This window comes from Acanthochromis polyacanthus, chromosome 5, assembly GCF_021347895.1.
Source record: "Acanthochromis polyacanthus isolate Apoly-LR-REF ecotype Palm Island chromosome 5, KAUST_Apoly_ChrSc, whole genome shotgun sequence".
In the NCBI taxonomy this organism is placed as follows: Eukaryota; Metazoa; Chordata; class Actinopteri; family Pomacentridae; genus Acanthochromis; species Acanthochromis polyacanthus.
In genome coordinates, this window is record NC_067117.1 from 41318689 (window position 1) to 41337961 (window position 19273).

Here is a 19273-nt window from a genome sequence, read left to right on the forward strand (position 1 = left end):
GGGGCAAAAAACCCCAAAAAACATCAAATATTCAACCAGAAATCCCTCCAGAAACTTTATCTACTGTAACTCCAACAATCCACAACATGCCTAGTGAAACACTGGGTAACTTTTTAGCCAATAATGATGAAATAATTCACACTGACAGCATCAATGAAACTCCAAAATCAACAATAAACCTATTGAAAGAAGTATGTTGCAAGTTACAGCTCATTTACTGCGTCTTGAAGCACCAAAAATGATGAATGAAAAAGTCTGAGAATACCAATAGATGGAGCTTTGGATAGAAAGCAGACCTCAGCCTTATTCTTTAACTTGAATTAACATCTCAAGGTGCTTCGAAGGTAGAAGCAGAGCTCTTAAACAGAGTTTATTTGACTTTATGTACTGTTTTTGCTTGGAAATATTGTGCTGAAAATCAAGTTGTTAACATGTTCATGTGGTGTTTTTAAAAAATATGTACACTAGAAGATGCATCATGACTGAAATATCTTAATAGACAGTCTCCAGAACATGGATTTATACGAAACAAACCAAAGGAACCAATGCTGTCAACTTGCAGGGTTGGACTTTTCGTGTCTTTATTCTTCTTCAGATTCGGTTTCTGGTTCAAACATGCAAAATGACTCCAATATTACAACTATTCATTCTGCAACAGAGAGCAGTTTTAAGCCTTTTTAGCAGGAGAGTTCTGCTCTAAAATCACTGTGGGTTGTCAGCCGTGTCTCGCTGACAATAAACTCGAGGATATCTCTCTTCCCCCTCTCTCTCACTCTTGGAGGCTGAGGCCACACCCCTTCCGATCGCTCCACTTCCGGTCGTTTTGTTGTGTCGGCTGCTTGCTTCAAACATTTCAGGTATCAGGCTGGAGCGTTCATAACAGCGTTCACGTTGCTGCGGGTAGGTCACTGCTTAAATACAACCTAAAGTTTTTTGCCAACCGCCATAAAACTAAAGAAGAAGAAGAAGGGTCACTGGTAATCGCGCTACACATGGTTCATTTAGGATAGGATCCGGTATAAACACGTTAAATGCCTGGTTTCATCGGAGGAAGCTAGGGCGGCTAACCGCGTGTGACGACTGCGGTCACAGTTGGTCAAAGTTGGAAAGATATTCACAGATTCGGACTTCCAGCATCAATAACTCATGAGATATACGTTGTCAAAACATACACGATGCATCTTTCAAATCGTTGTAAGGTAGACAATGTGCTACAAGGCCAGTTTTATCAAAATTCGCTGTCTTTAAAGCGGCAGAAATAACATTGGCGTCTATGCGCAGCCGGCGGTGTGACGAGTGAACAGGGACCGTCTGCAAATAGCAAAACCGCTGCAACAGCGAAAAGAGACACTACACAAATATTCAATAATTTCAATTTTACACACCATCAATGGGCTGCTGCTGGTCATACTACAACTCTTGCTTTGGTGCTACATGAAAAATCTGAATTTTAAGGAATTTCTATGTTATTAGTAATACAAAAATATCCTTTGGTATTGTGTGTTGTGCAACAGCCACAGTGGAAGAGGCTGTACACAAGTTTGGCTCTTATCAGAAATAAGAGGGTTTTGGTCTGAGGTAAGGATCAGAAACTGTTTCAAAAATAATTCCAGAAAAACTGTCCATTGTTTTGAATTTGTTTTGTTGGGACAGATTTTTTTAACAGATAAAAATGATCACCCACTGTTTTTAGGGACTCAGTTTTATTACATTTGGGTTGTTTATTGCCATATGATGTTGTGTACAAAATTTAGTGTGTGTGCTTGTATGTGAAGTTTATGGATTGAGTAAACTAGCTTTGATGACACTTTTCTTGATGTATGTGGTATATTTTACACTCAACAAAAATTTAAACGCAACACTTTTGTTTTTGCTCCCATTTTTATGAGATGAACTCAGATCTAAAACTTTTTCCTCATACACAATATCACCATTTCTCTCATATTGTTCACAAATCTGTGATAGTGAGCACTTCCAGCATCTCCAGACAGAGGAGCAGCTTTAGTGACAGACACAACTCTGGACTCACTACACACTAACACCACACACACACACACACACGCACTTTACCACACACACACACACACACACACACACACACACACACACACACACACACACACACACACACACAACTCACAGGTGTGCCATATCAAGATGCTGATTAGACACCAAAAATTCCTTAAAATTCAGATTTTTGATTTAGCAACAAACAAAGAATTGTAGTATGACCAGCAGGAGACAATTGATGACTTCAATGATTTTGGTGACTGTACAGTGTGTAAGAGTGAAGTTATAGATTTTTTTTTTTACTAATAAAATAATAATAAAAAATAAAAAATCCTTAAAATTCAGATTTTTCATGTAGCACCTAACCAAGAGTTGTAGTATGACCAGCAGGAGCCCATTGATGATTCCAGTTACTTTGGTGGCTCTACAGCACGTGTCAAACTCATATCCGGCCCGTAATACAATTATATCCGGCCCGCGAGATAATTTTACATTGATTTATTATTATTGTTATTAATTGTCTGACGATATGAAACGCTGACAACACACAAACTACAGATCCCATAATGCAGCGCAACAGCTGCCTTGCTGAATGAGAGGTTAGCTGGAAGCAATTATCGCGTCATTCAAGTCAAGCGTCTGTTATTGTCTGCAACCTTATTGTAACGTCAAAGCTAGCCCTCAACAATGGTGAAAAGAAAAGTTGATTCTGAAAACAGAGCCTTTCAAAGCGATGGAAGGCTGAGTTTATGTATGTTGACATTGCTGGTAAAAACGTGTGTTGATAAGTTTGATTTTTTTTAAAAATTCCAGGACTATGTTTTTAAATTCCACATACCCGTGACTAAATATGTTGTGCCATTGTACAATCACTGTGATCAATTGTAATGCACAGTGCACACAAATCAATGTTAAACTGAGTCATAGTGTTGTTGAAATTGCACTTACTTTAATCTCTGGTTGTTTCTAATATAATTTTTAAAAGGACAGTTCCTTACATTTAAAGATTTTTCTAATATACTTGTTCTCTTTTGCACTAAAACGTCGGAAAAACTTAGACTTATTGTTACTTCTCGGTAATTATGCTATAAGTTTACTGGTCCGGCCCCTTTGAGATCAAATTAGGTCATATGCGGCCCCTGGACCAAAATGAGTTTGACACCCCTGCTCAACAGTGTGTAAGAGTGAAGTTACTGAATATTTGTGTAGTGTCTCTTTTCGCTGTTGCAGCAGTTTTGCTATTTGCAGACGGTCCCTGTTCACTCGTCACACCGCCGGCTGCTCATAGACGCCAATGTTATTTCTGCAGCTTTAAAGACAGCGACTTTTGATAAAACTGGTCTTGTAGCACATTGTCTACCTTACAACGATTTGAAAGATGCATCGTTTATGTTTTGACAACGTATAGCTCATGAGTTATTGATGCTGGAAGTCCGAATCTGTGAACATCTTTCCAACTTTACCGAACTTGCGGTCACGGCAGCTGCGCTTCAAAACAGAGTAAAGTGAGGAAGCCGCTTCGTGGGGCATTCAGGCACACGTCCTCAACTAATCCAATTAATAATTAAAAAGTCTAAAGCAAAATGTTTTCTGCAAACTTTACAAGATTGTTGTTCTAAATGTCCTCAACTACCTCTGGTGTAATTTTCAACTTGTTTCACTTTAACATTTTGGAATCTGCTGCTGAAGTTACAGACCGCATGCAGAATAAAACTTGATTTCATGGGCAAATTAAAATATTAATTAAAAGTCAAAAACATTTTGTTTTCTGTGACTTCCACCAGACTATTGTTCTGCATGTCCTCAACTCCCCCTGTGGTAGTTTTCAACTCATTTCACTGTAGCATTTTAGAGTAATTGGTGCTTGAAGTTATCCACAGTATACAGTAGAAGATTCCTCGCTTTACCGTATGAAGCGTTGTAAACGCGCACGCTATTTTAAAGCGCAGCTGCCGTGACCGCAGTCAGGTGTTCTCGCTGGTCAGAGCAGTTTGGGTTTACTGTGTACTGTGTTCCACTGCTCTCAACTTCTAATCAAAAAGGCACTTTGCCTGGTAGCTGGTGATTATAAGGTATTAAGATGTAAGGCCTTGCATTCCTTCATGTTGATCTGGTCTTATCCATCTTTGATTCATTCCAATCACAGCGTGGGAATGATGTTTGACACCCTCCTATTGCTCAGATCAATACAACACCTAATAAGCATATCAATACAATATTTAAGAATCAATGTTAATCAGAGATGATTAATCATTACCACAGTCCCCACTAACTGTGTTATTTTTATTTCCAGAGGCTGAGCAGCTGTGGTGGTGTCTGTGGTGGTGGTACCCCTTCCCTGTTCGGCTTGTGAACCCTGGTTTTTTTTCTGTTTTCTTTTGGTTTGTCCTTCACACGTGTGCAGTGTCTTTTTCACCTGGTGCCCTTCCCTTGAGATCTACTCCTTCTCCCGTTGACACTCTCCACTTGGTAAGCCAGCCTCTACCCTGTTGCACTCCCCCTCCCTGTTTTAGTATACTTGTTTTATTTAGGATTTTAATTGATTGTCAATAAATTCAGTGCATTGTGCTTGAACCACGTCTCCTGTCTCAAATGTGTGGTGAACTTGTGTGCCATTCCTTGGTTGTAAGAACCAAGGTGGCGTTGTCGGTAACTATTTTAAGCTGTCAGGTGAATCCATGCCCGCCTCTTGACATTTTTGTCTAGCCCCCCCATGCTCCACTCGCCACACCTTGAATATTCTCCCTCATGGACACGGATAACTGGAAGCACAATGAACATGTAGTTAGTGCCAAATGACTTTCTTCTCTTTGTTCCACATATGCTCAGTAGCTTTGCATCTACTGTTCCATGCATGATAGTGATTAATCATCATTCAGTTAATTAAATGAGTTGATTGTAAATGTTCTAACAGATAAGGTTGTACTTTAGCTGTAATACCTATCTACACCACATCACTTGGGCTTAAATCTGTTCCGTGTTGACAAGCAGAGGGCATTGTGGGAGTTTAGCCAGTAAAGTGCATCAAAAAGTCTCCTGTGACGATTAATGGCTGCTGGTTAGAGCTTTCATGTTTTCCTGAAGCAGAAGTTTAATTCAGTGTCACTCAAAGCCTGCTGAACCAGTCACATCATGATGTCTCCTGGCTTTGTTTCATGCAAATGATAATTCAGTTCTTTGTTAAGGCCACCAGTTATCCAAAATGTGCATCCCCAGCACATGAACGTGGCAGCTCTTATAGGTCAGTTGGTGTGCAGGTTAACAGCTTGGATCCAATTTTAGCAGACTTGAGCAGAAAACAGTCTACTGACGCATACACAACCGTTCCAGAGTTTGGGATCACTTAGAAATGTAAAATATGAAAATCCAACTTTTGAACAGTGGTGTATGTAGATTAGGCTTGGGCGGTTTCCAAATTTTGATACCGTCAAACTTCCTTCATATTTTACTGGGGTATACGGTATTACCATGACTATTACTGTTGCTGGCTTGTGCCTTCACGTTCGGAAATTGAATACTCGCAGCAGTGAGTGGGTGGTTGATTCGGAGATGCGTCCTTTGGTTACCCCGAATTTCCACATAACGCGATCGCGCCGCACAATGGAACGAAGCGCCGCCGTCTTGCTCCGAAAGTCAAAGCACACAGCAAGCGCAGCGGCGCGCCGTCTGGATGGGGAGGGCTGCTCCTCAGAGAGGCTCTCGTGTGAACAGCGATATCACGCGATAAAAACACATGATATAAACAGAAAATAAATAAACCACACCTCATTTCGCTTCTACAAGGTTGCTCTGCTTGACCCAGCCACATTGCTCTGTGATTTATAGACTTCTAGCATGGTTGAGTACATGATTTATGTTTTGATCTCAAATGAGTGCTTTTCTTTATCCAATAGTTAATTTTGTATGGTTTATTCTATATAAAAAAACGGTAATTTCTCTTCGTCCATGGCGTTGTGTTGTATCTGGGACCCTGTTGACCTGATGCTCGTGCCTCCGGAGGTGTAATAACAACATATAGGAAAAAATTTACGTCCCAGAGGTCGTGCATTGTGTTTTATTTTGAAAGTTCCGGTTTAACTTCCTGTCTGGTGCTTTCTCAATGACAGTGAATTTACGTGAATTTTTACGTGAAGTTTCGTGAATTTTACAAAAATTCACGAATTTTGAAGCAGCGGCGCAGAAAATAGACCTGAAGCGAATCTCCAAAATCAGATGTTTCCAGCTAGAACAGTCATTTACTACATTAACAAGGTCTAGACTGGATTTATCATTTATTTAATGCTATCTTCATTGAAAAGAACTGATTTCCAGAAAAAGGACATTTCTAAGTGACCTCAAACTTTTGAACAGTAGTGCATATTTATATAATGTCATATATTTTAAATTAGACATGTAAGATGAAATAATATTGATGATAGCTCATGTCCTTGTTTCTCTTTTAGCACACATCACACAGTATTACAATGAATAAGAACATGCAATCATCAAATACAATCATTTTCATAACAAGCTGCTGTGGAGACAAAACCTTTTTGTTCTTTGCAATAAATCTTTTGTTCTTTTATTCAGAGCTCTGAAGGTACAGGTGACACAGAGTGCAAAGCAGTTTATGGGAGAGTGCAAAGAACAGAGAGTGAGAGCTGCCTGAACACTGAGCAGTAAAATACATTCACTAACTTACAGCATGAACAGTTTTCTACCAGCAGTCCTGTCTTGAATCACCTGCAGTAGCATCTTTATGTTCTCTTTATTCTCTTTTTCCATGTCTGTTTTCTGTCTATGTTCCTTATTTTTAACAGTTTAAGTTCATTTGTATCAGTTTTAGGTGAAACTGAAAAGAGCTAAAAGTGAACTATTGAGTTGAAATGTGTCCTCTGTGTTGGCTGATGAACATATGGGACACTCTGACACTTGTGTATAGAGTGGTATCCTAATGAAGATGTGTTTGATGTGACAGGTGATTGGCAGGAGGAGGAGAGTCTGACAGAGGAGCAGAGGAATGTTGGCAGCCGTTTAGTCTGAGCTCAACAACGGAGGAAACATGGATTCTTCACAAAAAGTGAGAAACATACCACTGTAACATTATTATCATTCATTTGTTATTTCAAATGTCTAAAGTTGCTCCAGTTGGTTAGATGGGCCGACCAAAGCCAGGTGACGTTGGCTGGAGAGATGTAGCTCTGCAGAAGCAGCTGTAAATGGTTGTATTTATAAAGTGCTTTTATCCAAAGCGCTTTACATGATGATATGTCACATTTACCCATTCACACACTGATGGCGGGAGCTGCCATGCAAGGTGCTAACTACAACCCATCAGGAGCAATTAGGGGTTCGGTGTCTTGCTCAGGGACACCTCGACATTAGCTCGACGGGCCGAGGATCGAACCGGTAACCTTCCAGTTACAAGACGGCCACTCTACCCACTGAGCCATGCCGCCCTCAGCTGTACTGAGGATATAATGGTGGACTGCTAGGAAGCTGCTTGTTTTTTGTTTGAGGCTGAACTAGCTGCTGATCATACTTTATGAAAATGTCTTACATGGTGATGAAGATAAGTAACGGAAGAAAAGTCTTGTTTTTCGAGCAAGTTGTTCAGGAAGGTAAAGAGCAGCACTTTCTTTGGTAGAGAATAATACTTTTGAGCATTGTGAGTTTACCAGCCTTTTCCTTCTCAAGAAATTCAGACAGTTGAACCCAGAAGTTTACTTACACTGTATAAACGACACATAACCCTTTTTTAAATTTACACGATCTGACATTAAATCTGGCAATGCTTCTCCTGATGACCAAAATTATCTTTAAATGCCAGAATAACGAAAGAGATTTTTTTTTATAGAATTTTTATTACTTTCTTCACAATCAGAAGTTTGCATACACTAAGATTGCTATGCCTTCAAGATAATGATGTCCTGGCTTTGAAAGCTTTTGATGGATTAAGATGTATTTTCGAGCACACCTCAAACACACTGCTTCCTTGTGTGATGACATTAGAAAATCTAAAGAAATCAGCCAAGACATCAGGAAGACATTTGTGGGCCTCCACAGGTGTGGTTCATCCTTGGGTGCAATTTCCAGATTGCTGTGGTTTGATGTTTATCTGTCCAAACAATTACATGCACAGATCAACACCATGGGAATGTCAAGCCATCCTACTGCTCAAGATGGAGATTGGTTAAGGTTAGGATTGTTTTGGAGGGAAATGTGCTCATCAACCCCAGAACAAAAGCAAACGACCTCGTGAAGATGCTGGCTGAGGATGGCCTGAGTACACCATCCCAACTGTGAAGCATGGGGGTGGCAGCACCATGTTGTGGGAGTGTTTTGCTGTAGGAGTGACTGGTGCACTTCACAAAATAGATGGCATCAAGAGGATAGAATATTATGTGGAAATATTGAAGCAACATCAGCCAGCAAATGAAAGCTTGGGCACAAGTGGGTATTCCAAATGGACAAGGACAGCGCTGGTGCAAATCTGACACTGTCCTGGAGAAACTGCACTACTGACTTAGAACTGCTTTCTGTTTCACTGTGCCCTCCGTATCTGCCTGATGAATTTCCCCAGATTTTTGTGAAACTTGTCTATATCCATCCAAAGGCCAGTGAAATAAATCCCTGTGGGCTTATCCATCAGGTCATCCAGAGACCACTGCACACTAAAACACACACTGAGAGACTTCCATCAGTACATCACATGTCCCACTAGATGAGACAAAGTCTTTGATCTGTTACAACAATGTGAAAGGTGCTTATAAGTCCATCCCCCTCCCTCCTCTGGGTTCCTCTGACCACAACTGCATCCTCCTTATCCCTGTCTACCACTGTACTGAAGCAAGGCAAAGTGCAGAACATCAGAGTGAAAGTTTGTCACACTCTGCAGGGATGTCTGGAGGTTACTGACTGTGACGTGTTTAAGGAGTCCTCAGCTGATATTGAACCGACTGATGTTGTGAGCAGCTGGTCACAGACTGTGAAACCAGTGTTGTTCCTGAAAAAACTGTTAAACTATATCCAAACACTAAGCCATGGCTTTCTAAGAAGCTTAAAGACCTACTGTACAGAAAGAAAACAGTCTTCAGAGAAGGAAATGCACTAAATCTGTATAACCGGCAGAAGGAAATAAAGTAGGAGATCAGGACCCACAAAAGACAATACAAAGACAAAGTTGAGTCTCAGCTCAAAATGAACAACCTCAGTTCAGTCTGGGACGGCATGAATCTGATCACTGGGACTAATTAATGTGTCAATGAGAGAGTTCAGCTCAGTGGTTATAATTCTGATTTAGAACTGGCTCAAAGTCTAAACAGTTTTTATGTCAGGTTTGACTCCCATGATTTTAGGGCTAAACATGCTGAGACTAAAAACTGTCTCATGTCAGCCTCTCCACAGAATCCCTTTCTTGATGTGGGAAATGTAATCTGGTGTCTCAAACAGTGCAGACCAAAGAAAAGTCCTCTACCTGATTACATCGGTGGCCGTTTATTGAAAACTTTTACTACGTCTGACTAAATGACCAAGATTGCTGCTGATGTCCCTGTCTATCTTATGTTTTGTTTGATTTTTCTTTAAATGGCTTTTATTTTGCTTGTAATTGTTTTACTGTGTTTTTTACATTTTTAAAACATTTCCTTTAATCGTTGCTATTCCTTTAACTCTTTTACTGTTTTGTTGCTTTTGTTGTTTGATGGTGAACGCTTGTGTAACTGCTGCACAACAAATTGCCCGGGTTATGTTGTATGTTGACTATTTCATCAAACCTTTTTTGCCATCACTTCCTGCCTACATCCAGGATACCACAGATGTACTGAGCAAAATTAAACAACTGCACAGCATTGGTACTGATGCCTTTTTGGCTACCTTGGATGTAGAATCACTCTACACCACAATAGAGCATTCACAAGGCTTGGCAGCACTAAAACATTATTTAAACACTCGGTCAGAATCTGAAGCAGCACCTAGTGAATTTTTACTGGCATTAACAGAATGGACCTGAAATAACAACGTATTTATCTTTCAAGATAGGTAGTTGCTAGAGGTACAGACCCGTACTCAGATACTCGAGATCTGGTCACGTGACTCCCGGTAGACGCTAGCGGTACGAACCCGTAGCATCGGTACTACAGGTATGGACCCTAAACCTGACCCTAACACTAACCCTAACCTTAACCTTTGCTTACCTTTCAACAGTTTGCAGTGGTTAGCAGCTTCTTGACTCGCGAGACTCGCGTACGGGTCCGTATCTGTCTGGCAAATGGAAAGTGCCGTATCCGTAGGCCACAGGCTACGGGTACGGGTCCGTATCTGTAGACACTACCTTCAAGATAAGGTTTTCAAACAGATAAAAGGTTGTGCCATGGGGGCCTGCTATAGTCCTTCCTATGCAGGACTGTACCTTGGTAAATGGGAAGACGACTTTGTTTTTAATCATGAAAAGAACAGATTTCTGGACCACATCATCTGGTGGGGTCGTTACATTGATGATGTGTGTTTGTTTTGGTCTGGCACAGAAGTAGATTTATTGGAATTTCACGCCTTCTTAAACAATACTAACCCTAACATCAAGTTGTCTCTGGGGTATAGTAAAGACAGTATCCATTTTCTGGATCTTACTATCCATAACAGACTCAAAAACAGTTTCTTTCCAAAAGCCATCACCACTCTGAATTCAACCATGCACTGACATTCAGTCCCAGCTCTGCTTTGCTTTTCACTGTGATCGACAGATTTTACTACCCAATATTCTAAAACTACTGTGCAGAAAGCTGAAAACTATCGGCCTGTGAAAATAGTTTTGTTGACATTGTGAGTGTGCTGTTGACACATTTCTAGGTTTCTAATGACAAAGCTGCTAGCACGTCTGCAGATTCTTGATCTTGTTTCAGCCTCGTGTCCAACTACATGAAATTGAGACTTTTAGGTTCAATTTTTTCATGATTGCTCTTCCATCACTGCCTCTGTTTTTATCTTTGTCTTTTGCTACAGAAATGTAAACACAGCAATGGAGTGAGATGTCAGACCTCTGAGGAGGATAAGGATGGTTCGGCAACAACAGCAAAAAGAGATGAATCACTCAGTTGTGAGCAATGTGGCAAGACTTTCATCACAGCAACAAAGCTAAGAATTCACAAACGTATTCACACTGTGGACAAACCATTCAGCTGTGATCAGTGTGGAAAAGCTTTTACTAAGAAGAGTAATCTAACAAATCATCAACTCATTCACAGTGGAGTTAAACCATTCAACTGTGATCAGTGTGGAAAGGCTTTTACTCAGAAGATTACTCTAGCAAATCATCAACTCATTCACAGTGGAGTTAAACCATTCAGCTGTGATCAGTGTGGAAAGGCTTTTACTGACAAGAGTGCGTTAAGACGTCATCAACTCATTCACAGTAGAGTTAAACCATTCAACTGTGATCAGTGTGGAAAGGCTTTTAATCGGAAGAGTCACTTAAAAAGCCATCAACTCATTCACAGTGGAGGTAAACCATTCAACTGTGATCAGTGTGAAAAAGCTTTTTCTCAGAAAATTACTCTAGCAAATCATCAACTCATTCACAGTGGAGTGAAACCATTCAGCTGTGATCAGTGTGGAAAGACTTTTACTCATAAGAATAATCTAACAAGGCATCAACTCATTCACAGTGGAGTTAAACCATTCAACTGTGATCAGTGTGTGAAAACCTGTACTCAACGTGAACAGTTGTTGATCCATCAATGCCCCCATTCTGGTCGAAAGCGGTACCACTGTGACTCCTGTGAAAAACTTTCAAGCACCAACAGAGCTTAAAATGTCACCAACGCATCCACACTGGACGTGATGTGTATGTGTGTGATCACTGTGGTGAACCATTTGTATTGTACTCACTGTTAAAAGCTCATGAAGTGACCCACACTGGGGTTAAACCATACGTTTGTGACCAGTGTGGGAAACGCTACAGCTACATTGCAAACCTCAAAGTTCACCAACGTGTCCACACTGGGGAGAGACCATACAGATGTGATGAGTGTAAGAAGACTTTTACAACTTTGGGTTCCCTGAAACGACACCAGCAGATCCACACCAGAAAGAAAGCATTCAATCAGTGTCACAGTGAGGTATGTAAAGACTGGTCTCAGTCACAGTGTACAAACAATTATGTATTGGCTAATTTTGGCTATTGCTGCAAAATTGTTTCAAAACTTTTGAACAACTGTGGTCAATTGAATTTTGTTAACACATTATCAGCTATCGTTCCGTCTAACCTGTATTCGTTTTGATACAGAAATCTGGTCCAGGTTAATCTGGGGAAGTAGGTTAGATTAGGAATTGTGACGTAATCAGACAACTGAATGTTAAATTCCAACAGGTAAAAGTGTCTTCAGATGTCATTTGGGGTGCTCTCTATCTCAGGCAAGGCATCAGTTCTTCAATGCTGCAGGAAACACTGACGTTCTCTGTGTTTGTGTGTTTGTTTTCCAAGCAGAACGGAACAGATGGACAAAACTCTCAGACTTGTCAGCACTCTGCCAATGGTGAACAGTGCTGCTTTGACCGGTCTGGACCAACGTCCAACCAACAAGGAACCCTACAACGACACCAGCGTTTGCACGCTGGACACAGACTGAACCCCTGCCAAGAAGATTTCTCCATGCAGGGTTCAGTAAAAGTTCATGAAGTCCTCCACAAACTTAAAGTCCTTGAGATCCGGCTTCACAGAATTCAGGTCTAATTTCTTGTTTAGTGTCTTTGTTGCTTCGTTGCAAAATCCATTAAGAGGAAATCTGTCGTTAACAGACGTGACTGGTAAATTAATTAAACCATTCAAAGTGGTTACTCAGTTAACTGAATTATCAGTGGTAGAGGGATAGATGTCTGGATGGAGGCAGTGAGCAGCAGGGCGAATTTCCTGGATTACCAGCTTAATCGCTCCTTAGATCCCTCTGGGCTGCAGGAACCCATTAGATGCAGAGCTGGTTCAGTGATTCTCTGATGATTAATCATAATTAATTGAGAAGATTACTGACCGTAGGATTCAGATCTATCTATTATGGAGTGAATTTTGTTTCTTTATTATTCAATCAATCAAAAAGAGAGTTGAGACCAAAAACATAAAGTTGAGATCAAAACAGAACAGGTTGCAAACGAAAATATAATAATTTGAGAACATATTGACTTAACTTCAATCAAAACTAATATTTTTTGCTTGCAAGTTTAAAATTTTTGCTTGCAAGCTCAAAAGTTTTGGTTGTGAATTCTAAAGTTTTGCTTGCAATCTCAAAAGTTTTGCTTGCGAATCTAACTGAACCAAATGGGCGGGGCCAACGCTGGTGGAAGAGACAAGAGTTCCTATTGGTCAGTTTGACCTTTCTCCATCACCGCTCCCCTCTGTGCTGTTGATGGCTGCTTCCGCGCTAGGTAAGTTGGTAGCTGGTTTCGCACAAATTAATTATGGTAAATATTTTAGGCTACAAATGGTGTTCAAGATTAACTGGCGTTCCGATCAACTGGTGATATTCAGTGAGCGAGACAGCTGTTACAACGGCAATACATAGCATAGGTGACTGTACCGATGCCTGTTCAAAACACACAGACGTCAATAAGCTGTTCCAAAATGTTCTTGTTGTCAGCTTTAACATTGTCATTATTGCTCTGTTTGGATTCACGGCTGTTCAATCTACCAGTAAAACACTCGGTTTAATGAGGACTTCCACCTAACGGAGTGGAAATATCGCTTCACTGTGGCAGACTGTGACGATCTCCATCAGATTAACTGGTGACAGTCTGTGGCCTCAGTCCGACAAAAACAGCAAGAGAAGTTCTAATACCGTTTTCAAAGCTTGCTGCGATAAACCAGTTGGACCTGAGTTGTTCCCCTTTTAAACAGATTTTAAGTAAAACAATGATATCATATAAACCATCTGACCACATTCTAACCAGAGATTTCACATTCCAGCCTTCAGAACATCGATATGCTTCATCTAATTTTTCCCCCATTATTCAGGATTTATTTATTTTACTGGGGCATTGCAAGTTAATCAACATTGTATTCTATAGAATCAATGCATTGTAAATTAAATGCACTGACTTTACAGAACACAAAATTAATTTTTTTTTATTTCTAAAGACGTAGAACAATAATAGAGACGATTATATTTATTCTACAAAACCTTAACGAGCCCACCCTTGAACTATACAGCTCGCTGCTGTTTCAAACAAGATTTCACAACTCAAGACGTGAAACAGTAAAATAAGAATGAATACAAACAGACCAAATAGATCATCTTGCTGAGTTGTTCTACCATGAGTTCCATCTGCAGATTCCCTCTCAGACTAAAAACTGCCTCTTCACTGAACACCTTTACACTTATATATACTTATGACTACCAATAGCTGTGAATAAATGTTATTTTTCCTTTTTATTAACTTTATTTGACAGGTAAGTAGAGAGACGGATGGAAAAGTAGGGAGAAAACCTACAGCAGAAAGCAGTGAGCTGGAGTTGAACTCGGGCCGCTGCATCAGGTTTATCTTTCTGTTGACAGATCTCCTGTTCAGTTACCCAAGCTAATGCCCCAGTGTATGTGACATACTGAAAGGAATTGGTGTCTTTTCTCAGTGACGTGTCAGTTTAGAGTAGTATGACACAACAAAGTTCTGCTGCTGGTTTGAACATGAATGTCCTGTGAATTTTGCTAAATTGCTGCATTTCAAATCCAATACCTTAAATACTGCTGGGCTGTTTTGGTCAAATTTTGACGTTTGTGTTATTTAAATACGACAGTGTAGCTGCAATGTGATCTAAACCTGCCAATACTGTATCAATATATTAATGCTATACTGCAACATTTCGGCCTTCTGTTATCACCCGGTTTGGTGAACTCTTGTTCAATAACGTGCACACCGTGTGCTGGTCTCCTGTCTGCTGCTTTAACAGGTTTTAACAGTAAACAGAGATCGCAGCTCCACTGGCTCCACAGTCTATGTTCCAACCGCGGTGACGTAGTTTTTCTTTCATGTAGCCTGACAGCGCATGACTTTTAAAATGAGAACGCCTCTTATTTCAAGTTATTTTGTCAAGACCGAAATGTATAGAACAGCAGAAATCTCATTTTATAGACGAAGTTGTCCCATTGTTTATTTCCTGGTCAGTAGGTAAGGGGTCCTGAAAAGCCACGCCGACGAAACATCTGTCTCAGAAACCCTGCTATCACCAGTTAATCTTGAACACCAGTGGAGAACTGTGAGTTAAAGACCCGACAACCGAGGGCTGCCGCTCGCCAGGTAAAGAAGGACAGCGTCAAAGGTTTCTGTGAGGTACCGAGGCGGTGAGAAGTGAGCACGGTTGCAAACTGAGTTTATTAAAAAACGTCTCTCCTTTTTTAATGTCCGGTGACTTTTAAATATTATATATTCCCCTGAACCTAATCAAAGACTGCTTGAAGTAGTTATCTCTCTTGACGCCAAAAGGCTTTCGACAGAGTTGAATGGAACTACCTTTTTCAGAGTCTTGAGAAATTTGGATTTGGACCCAAATTCATAGCTTGGATACAGTTACTATACAACTCTCAATTGTCCTCTGTTCGTACCAATAACACCAGTTCTCCTTACTTCCCACTGCAGCGTGGCACAAGACAGGGCTGCCCGATCTCCCCCTCCTGTTTGCTATTGCAGTGGAGCCTCTTGCAATTGCGTTGCGATCTTTGTCTGATGTGCGTGGCATTAGAAGAGGTGAAGTGGAGCATACACTGTCATTATATGCCGATGACTTACTTTTGTATATAACAGACCCCCAGATGTCTTCAGAAATTCAGTGAAATTTCAGGTTATAAGATAAATGTTTCCCAAAGTGAACTTTTTCCATTAAACCTGACTGCACAGTCTTATCCATCTGACTCCTATCCTTTTAAAGTAGCTCTTGATTGCTTTACATATTTGGGCGTCATCATAGCTAAAAGAATTCATGATCTCTTTAAGCTCAATTTTGGTCCGCTTTTGGAACATACCAAAGTGACTTTTGATAGGTGGTCATTACTCCCTTTTTCATTAGCTGGCAGAATAAATTTAATAAAAATGAACATTTTACCCAAATTTTTATATCTTTTTCAAACTGTACCCATATTTATAAAAAAAAAAAACTCTTTACTTTTCACACCATAATAAGATTATTTCTGATTTTATTTGGAATAAAAAAGCCACCTCGTCTTCGCAAGGAATTTCTACAGAGGCCTAGAGCTCTAGGGGGCATGGCATTACCGCATTTCCAGCTTTATTACTGGGCGTGTAACTTGAGAGCTTTAGCATATTGGCTTCAGGCTTATAAAGAAGACAGTCCACCCTCCTGGCTACAGATTGAAGCAGAAATCTCTCGTCCAACATCTTTACCTGCTCTGTTGTACAACAATGCCTGTTGCACAACAGCATATGATATCTGCCCCCTGACTGAACGAGTCTTTGCGTATCTGGACTCAGGTGCGGAGACAATTTGGCTGGCATGAAGGATCAATTTGTGCCCCACTGTTAGCAAATCATCAGTTTCTTCCCTCATTTCACTGTAACTCCTTTCAGGTTTGGCATGAGAAAGGAATGGTGGCATTTAAGGATCTGTACATAGCAAATATTTTTGGCTCATTTGACCAGCTTAGAGCAAAATTTAACTTACCAAACTCTCATTTTCTAAGATACTTGCAGGTTCAAGATTGGCTTCGCAATCATACCAGATCATTTCCAATAATTCCTGAACAGCAGCCGTTCGACACTTTGATCCCAGCTGATCCATCCTTGAGGGGCACAATATCTATCCTATACTTGAAGCTTTCATCCTATCAAACAGCTTCTTGTGACGCATTAAAAGAAGCATGGCAGACTGATCTAAATATTAACTTAAAAGATACTGAGTGGTCAAATACAATGTCAAGAATACATTCCTCATCGATATGGGCCAGGCACGGACTGATCCAGTTCAAAATAGTACATAGACTTCATCTATCTAAAGCCAGACTTTCAAAAATGTATCCATCAGTTACTGACTCCTGCAATAGATGCGGTAACTCCCCTGCAAATTTAGTTCATACTTTCTGGCATTGTCCAAGACTTTCAGAATACTGGTTACCCATTTTTAAGGCACTGTCCAAAAGACTTGGAAGACCAATTACCCCAAACCCTCTTACAGCCATTTTTGGAATCCAACCTGAGGACAGTAATCTGCCAAAGACTCAATCGAACTGTATAGCATATATCACTCTACTAGCTAGAAGGCTTATTTTAACACAATGGATACACCCCAACCCCCCCTCATTCAAACACTGGGTCAGGGATACATTATACTACTTGAAGCTAGAAAAAATACGTCTTTCATGGCAAGGTTCTAAGGACAAGTTTCTCCGTATCTGGTAACCTTTTATTTTGTATCTGTTGGAGCAGATATAACATCATTATATCACAAGTTTATCTGTAAGGACAGCTTGTAGGTGACTGCACACACACACACACACACACCCTGTTTTTGTTATTGTTTGTTCTTGCTTTGTTTTGTTTTTCTTGTCTGGACTGTTTGTGTTTACTAATTAATAACTATTATCTTTATGAAGTTTTTTTTTTGCTGTACTATTAATATTACAAGTATTGATACACATTTTTTTCCTCTCTTTTTTGTATGTTGTTGAAATGGGTAGGGAATGGTTAAAAAAATTACATTTGTAGTGAAAATAATTATGTTTGAGATCATTGAAACTTTAAGTAAAGTTGTAAGAAAAAAAGACGTGAGCACGGTTGGATAGAAGTTTTTTTCGGAGTGAAACTGAACTGTGGGTTTTTTTTTTTTGGAAGCTAAAGCCTGACTTTTCTGTTTGGACACTGAGGCTGGACTTTTCTATTTTTTTTTTGGAAGCGAAGCTGGATTTTCCCTCCCTGTGTGCTTTTTCACGAGCTTCAACGGACACAAAGGCCTGGTACCATAGAACAGACACAATCCTGGGTGATTTTGGGGTGCGTGACCTCGGGTTAACCTGTTTATCATCAAGTTCAGTGAATAAATGTTGCTGTGTTATTTTAACAGACCAGTCGCAGGTATTTTCATGTGTTTAGTGCAAGAGGTAAGTTTCACTGTTTAATTGAGATGAAAGTTAGCATGAGAGCATTGCCCGCATTCACAGTGTGTGTTCAGAATCCGAGGGTAATTTAGTAGCTCACGCTGATTGAGCTCCTATCCTGAGGTTTTCTTCATAAAAATGAAATGTATATATCAGTAGGAGGGCTACACACACACACACACACACAGAAACTGAGTGTGTGCTACTGATTGATCTCACAAAAACTAAAACTTTCTTGTGCAGGTGCCACATCAACCATCCACAACAAATCTCAAGTTTTAGCAGTTTCAAACAAATGACACGTTTCTTGAAAGCATCGTTTACTAACGGGGAATGTGTTCAGAGGTTAGAAAGGTGCTGCACATGACAACACCACCAGTTCTCTCTTTGCTGAAGCCATGAGGGCAGTTTTCAGGTTTCAGTACCCAGCAGGTCAGAGATCAGATTTTTTTTTTCAGTCATCCAAGAATGACTGTAAAACAAATACTGTGTGCTGCACGTGTGACAAATACAGTTGCAGTCCGTCCTCCATGTGTTAATTAAAGCTTAATATGTTCAGAATATTTTGCTTTGAATCTGTTATTTTTTTCTATTCTTATGATTGATGTAGGTTATGCTGCTTGTCAGTGGGAGCAATGATTCAAAAGATGAGAGAATTCTAGTATTTTGTAGTTGAGTTTTGTAGTTTTATATTCCATTGTACAGTATACTGTACACTGTTGTTTCCCTTCAAAAATGCATTTCAGGTTCATTTCTGCACATTTCTGGTACTTTATTAGGCTATAGAAGTACTATCTCTTGCAAAACAAGAAATGTTTACACCTATGCAGTATCTGTAGCAGCAATAATAGTGATAATAAACCTCTACTTAAAGAAAGAAAACAGTTACAGCATGAACAATGGTATAAAAATGAATGGTGTTCACTCATTAAATACAGTCTTTCTACCCTCTGAGGAAGCAAAAACAGGCATTCACAAAGTGTGTGATGCATGACAGGTTGTTTCTTCATGTAAAATATATTTTTGGTTAAAAATTCCATTAAGCTGCTCTATTTTAGAGGCTCAGTGGAGGCAGGTCATTTTTGACCCTGAGGACAGGAGGAGTGTTCAGGACGTTAAGACAATACAAGGGTTCAATGTGCTGTATGACCACACAATGAGATCCTACTAACAAATCACACAGATGACCTATGTGG

At 40.0% G+C, this 19273-nt stretch overlaps 1 protein-coding gene and 1 pseudogene across 2 annotated transcripts in view; both read left to right on the top strand.

Moving 5' to 3' along the window:
* Positions 1-19273, top strand: part of LOC127533929 (zinc finger protein OZF-like) — a 180198-nt gene that overhangs the window by 126922 nt on the left and 34003 nt on the right. The window lies entirely within an intron of this gene.
* LOC127533932 (zinc finger protein OZF-like) lies at positions 732-18640 on the top strand (annotated as a pseudogene).